This window comes from Lagenorhynchus albirostris, chromosome 1, assembly GCF_949774975.1.
Source record: "Lagenorhynchus albirostris chromosome 1, mLagAlb1.1, whole genome shotgun sequence".
In the NCBI taxonomy this organism is placed as follows: Eukaryota; Metazoa; Chordata; class Mammalia; order Artiodactyla; family Delphinidae; genus Lagenorhynchus; species Lagenorhynchus albirostris.
The window spans coordinates 74,849,493-74,855,106 of NC_083095.1; the positions used below are offsets into that span (position 1 = coordinate 74,849,493).

Consider the following 5,614-nt stretch of genomic DNA (forward strand, 5'->3'; position numbering starts at 1 on the left):
CTCCGCCTGACGCCAGCACCAGCTGACCCAGAAAAGGGTAGGATAGCAAAGTGGGGCGTGGCCAGCGCCGCGAACGGGGAGGAGGGGCCCCAGGACGCGGGCTGGGGCTCTGAACCCAGCCGGCTGGGACAGCTGGGACACATGAGATGTCTCCGAGAGCGTCACAGAATAGGACAGTAGTTCTGGTCACATATTTGGGGACAGTGAGGGAGATAAGTAGTACTGAAACTACCGAGTCCCTCACAGGAGCTCCATCAAACCTCTACTCTCTGATAATTAAAAAGTGAATTAACTACCCCTGCACACTCCCGCACACCCACTGGGCTTCCCTATTATAGCCACCCCATGCCCTCAAGTCCACCCCTTAGTGTTCCTTCTAATCAGATGCTCAAGATGTTTGTGGAGACACTACCCACCGTTGAACGCGCCTACAAAGGGTCTGAGAGCCTGTGGCCCAAGTAGACTACCAAATTTCGCAAATAAAACCCAGGACGCCTAGTTAAAGTTGAACTGCAGATCAACAGCAAATACTTTTTTGGAGTAAGCATGTCCCATGCAATATTTAGGACATAAATGGGCATCCTGTACTTTATCTGGCCACCCTAAACCTAAGGCACACATGCCAAGATGAGCATTCCTCTGCTCTGGGGTTGTCTTCGGCGCCAGCCTGGTTCCCAGGGATAAGGTGGCTCAACCTCAGGTGTCCGTCAGTTTGGCATCCCTGCCTCCCCTTCCCCAGGGGGAGCAGTTGAAGGACTAGCCTACATAAGTGGGTCCGCTTTAGGTAGCTGGGATGGGGGCTGGAGAGAGAGAGGTCCTGATTGGCTTGCTCAGCAGAGGAGTCAGATCTTAAGGCTGACTCCAGAACTTACCTGAACTGGTAAACAGGGCCTGATGTCCCTGGGGTGGTCATCCTTTTGATTAGGTTAAAACCAGACTAGAGATAGTGGATGGTGGGTGGGAGAATGCTGGTGGTAGGGGTTTGTCAAGGTGGTTTGTTTGTTTTTTTAGCCTTCCTGCAGGACTCAGGAGATCCTGAGATTTCTTCTTTCTTGTAACACAGTGTTAAGCTGATCTGATTAGCATTACAAGGGATTGAAGTTTAAGAGAATAGACATTTATAGACTTTAGGGGTCTAGGAATTTGTAAGATGTGGGGCAAAGTAGTACAAATAGCAGAGGACCTGTCTTTCATTCATTCTTACAACAAAGCAGAGTGGTCCTAAACTTCAGGGTGCATTACAGTCATCTGGCTGGCTTGTTAAAAATTCAGGTTTCCAAATCCCTACCCGCTGAGATTCTAATTCATTTGGTTTGGTTTAATGCTAAAAGCTGCAATTTTAGGAAGCACTTCAGATGCTGAAGTTCAGTGAATTCTGGGTGCAGGTCAGTGTTGGTTTTTACCACTTCTCTACTGCATGCTTGTGGGTAAATTATTTAGCATCTCTTTAATTTTCTTCTTCTGTCTTGTGTCTTGTAAGAATTAACCAAGATAATTCAAATAAACATTTAGTACATTTGTTTATGCTAAAAAGTTACCATTATTATTATTATATACACACCTATTCAAAGCCAAGCATTATGTTAGGCACTAAGAACACCATTATCAAAAGTAAAGAAACACAGGGAATTCCCTGGAAACACAGGGAATTCCCTGGCAGTCCAGTGTTAGAACTCTGAGCTTTCACTACAGAGGGCCCGGATTCAATCCCTGGTCGGGAAACTAAGATCCCACAGGCCGCGTAGCATGGTCAAAAAAAAAAAAAAAAAAAAAGTAAAGAAACAGGCTGCTCTAGTGGTAAACGTAGGCTTTCTATCTTTTGCCACCCTAGGCTATTTGTCCCTTTGCAGAATTGGCAACTTTGTTTTGGGAGCTCAGCTCAAACCTCCCCTCTTCTGAGGCCTTTGCTGTGACAACAGGGTCTAAAAGAGATGCCCAGTCACTCTATCACATTACTCTATTTTATTAAATTATCGTGCATATTTGTGGACTCATTTATTATCATTTTCCCTTCACTAGAGCCCAAGTTTCCTGGAGGACCTTGTCTTCTTCTCAGCTTTGCTGCCAGCCCCTAGGACAGAGTGTGGCACAGAGTACACAGTCAGTCCTTACTGGAGAAAGAAATGGATGAAAAGTCTAGTGAGGAGGTATATGTATAAACAAGTACCTAAAAAACGATGTGCTAAGTGTTATGGAACGGGAATGTTGCCTGTCATTCCAGTAAACAAAGAATGTTGCCCGCCATCAAGCCATCAGCCAGTGAGGTCTCCCCCTGCACACTCCCACCCCATGGTGCGCCCTGAGGGGAAGTCAGGATGGAGAGAAACAGGAAACATTCTGTGCTCTGGATACTGGTCCTAGAGAGTTAAGATGCATAACTAAGGAATAATTTCAGTGAGCCCCAGATGTTTGCATCTTCCCCATACATAGTAAAGCACTAAAATTAAGTTGAGATGTCTGTTTTTTTGTGATAAGCAGTAATATTTCCATGTTCGACTACGTTTTTGTTTTTGTTTTTGTTTTAAGCAAAAACTGTATATCCTGGCTCCTCTTCGGAGCAGTTCCTCAGAGCTATCTGAGAGCCTGTCTCCCAGGCTACAGTCCTCAGTAAGGTCCCCAAATAAAACTTAACTCTCAACTTTTAGTTTGTGCATTTTTCTCTGGTCATCAGTGCCAAGGGCTTTTGGAAGCTATACCATATAGGAAATTCCAGGCTACATCACTCTGAGACAGGGCAACAAAATCTCCCACTTTTCTGAAAACCTGTGAGATGTAGATCTTTTGGGGGCAAGGATGACCTGGCTGGAACTGGTATTAGATCTCTCTAGACCTCATCTCTTGTGGCAGTGCACAGAAGCATTTGTACTTTGTTTCTGTGTGCCAACCCAGCTCTACAGTAGAGGTTGGAGAGAAGTAGGAAACTTGAACATACGGAAAATGCCTTTTATAACCAAAGTTAATAGATCCCTTAAGGCGTCCCTGTTACTGAACTGAACTTGTGTCTGCTCACCACCACACAGCAAAGCTAATTTACTGACACTGGGTTGTGGTGAAGGAAAGTATAGTAGTTATTGCAGGGCCCGGCCAGGAGTACAGGTGGCTTGTGCTCAAAGGACCCGAAATCCCCGATGGCTTTCAGGAAAGGATTATTATTTTTTCTTTTTTTAAAAAAATTATTTATTTATTAAAAATTTTTTAATCAAAGTTTTTTTATTGAAGTATAGTTGATTTACAGTGCTGTGTTAATTTCTGCTGTACAGCAAAGTGATTCAGTTATACATACATATATATATATTCTTAAATGGAACATTTGAAGTTAGGGTTGCAAGGGGCATGACTTTCTTCTGATTCGTTGGTGGTGAGGTAACAGGGTGGTGTTTCAGGAATTTTAATCATCAACCTTTTGGTTCCAACCAGTCTGGGGTCTATGTGCTCGTGCTCAGCATAGAGCCACCATCCTCCAGCTGGTTGGGGATGTTAGTTTCTGCAGAACAACTCAAAGATATATGTCAGATCATTATGCATATCCTTTGAGGAGGAACTTGGGCTGGTTTATCATTGAACAATTGTTTCTTGACTGCTCTGCCTTTGTTTCTGTGTTCCTTCACCTCCCTAATTAGTAACTGCTCGAGTCTGCTCTTTGGCACTCAGGGAAGGCCTAGGAGACCAAAGCCTTTTTCTACAAATAAGAAACAGGGGACACAGAGGGGCTTTTGTACCAGGCAGGGTCCTGCAGGGTTCTGCTTGGTTTCATACCCAGAGCTGGGATATCTCAGGATTAGGCTGGATCTGTTAGAATTATAGAGTGGAGAAGACTCTCAGGCCTGCTCTAGGCAGGCCTCTGAGGAGAAATGTAAGGTTCTTATTTCTCTTTAACTTCAAGGTAAGATACACTATGTGCAGGTGTATCTTGTACCTCCAACATATGTGATTTTGTAACAGGGAAGAGCCAAATCTGACTACATGTTGGATCTGTTTCTTCTACTTTAACCTTTGATTACTGTTGCTTTTGTTCACTAAAAGGATACTGTCTATACAAAATGGCCTGCCTCAGGGAACCCTGCCTCTCTGCCTGAACCAAAGTGCCTTTTTTCAGGGAAACATCCTGACCTGTGGGTGGCTGCAAGAAAGAAGAAATTAACACAACCCCTCCCCAAGGCTGGCCATTCCAGGGGACATTGCAAATCTTATGGTCTTTTTACTTTACGTCCTCATCTCCTCCCCCTCTCTGTTCTATAAAAGGAACTGGCATCCAAACCCCATAAGATGGTTTTTCGGACACACTAGTCTGCCATTTTCTCAGTCTGCCGGCTTTCTGAATAAAGTCGTATTGTATCCCTTGCCTCAACACCTCTCTCCGATTTATTGGCCTGTCGTGCAGCAAGCAGAGCGAGCTTGGACTTGGTAACAATTTTACATATGATTTTATGTGTGATTAAAGTATTAATACGGTCTTTATGGATGGAAACTAATTTTAACAAACCCTCTTGTCGTGGTCTGAACGCGGGTTGGAAAAGAATTTCCAGACACAGGTAGAATGTACAGAAGATAGAATTTATTAGAGGGAAGGGTAGCTGCCAGAACAGCGGGCCGACTTCCTGGTAGTCTGGGAGAGTCGAGCCTGAACACGTGCTATTGATCAGTTTTTACAGCCAGAAAACAAAGGAATGGTCCGAGGTGAAAAGTTTGTTTACTGATGGTTGAGGCACATATACCTTCCTTCTATAGGGTGGGAGTGAGACAGGGAAGATGCCTTTCCTTATTTGGAACAGGTGGGCTCAGGAATTTTGTAACCATCGCAACATGGTGGGGAGGGCGATTGATTAAGAGTCCAGTAGGGGGTGTCACCTCGAAACTTTTTCAGGCAGGGTCGTCCTTTGTCCTTGAAGCACCATTGTCCTTGGAGCACCACACCTCCTTCCTGTGCCTGTAAATCATATTAAATATTCCAGAAGTAGGTGGAACTGATGACCTGACAGTTCAGGCCTGGCAGGGATAGATCATTCTTTGGTTTCAAATGGGTGTCATCGCCTTTTGAATGAACTATGAATATGGTGTGACCCTTAGAGTAAACAAAGGAACTGAGTACAATAGCTCTAAAGTTGCTCTCTCCAATATGACAGCTACTAGCCACATGTGGCTACTTAGATTTGAATTAATAAAAATTAAAGTTCCATCGCTTCTCGGCCTTTTGGCTAAGATCAAGTGTAGTATCTGTTCTTACCAGTTTAATATCTGATACGTTCTCTTTCTGAGAACAACATATTAAACAGATTTTTTGGAGCAGGGAGTTGGAGTAGGAGCTTGCTCCATCCACTTCACGCATTGATCTGGTATTGCAGTACCTCCAGGACTGGTGCACTCCTCTGGGGATAATAACTGAAGTTTAAAAAGCAATAACCAGACTTCCCTGGTGGTCCAGTGGGTAAGAATCCGCCTTCCAATACAGGGGTGCAGTTTCGATCCCTGTGCTGCCACTGCAATGAGAAGCCCACGCACCGCAACGAAGAGTAGCCCTGCTTGCTGCAACTAGAGAAAGCCTGTGCGCAGCAATGAAGACCCAGTGCAGCCAAAAATAAATACAGAAAAGAAAAGAAAAGAAAAGAAACAGCCC

At 44.4% G+C, this 5,614-nt stretch overlaps 1 non-coding gene across 1 annotated transcript; it reads left to right on the forward strand.

Moving 5' to 3' along the window:
• The first annotated feature begins 5,175 nt into the window (after positions 1 to 5,175).
• On the forward strand, positions 5,176 to 5,367 carry LOC132504695 (U2 spliceosomal RNA). The gene has a single exon (XR_009535033.1). It is a non-coding gene; the product is annotated as a U2 spliceosomal RNA (small nuclear RNA).
• Positions 5,368 to 5,614: the final 247 nt, after the last annotated feature.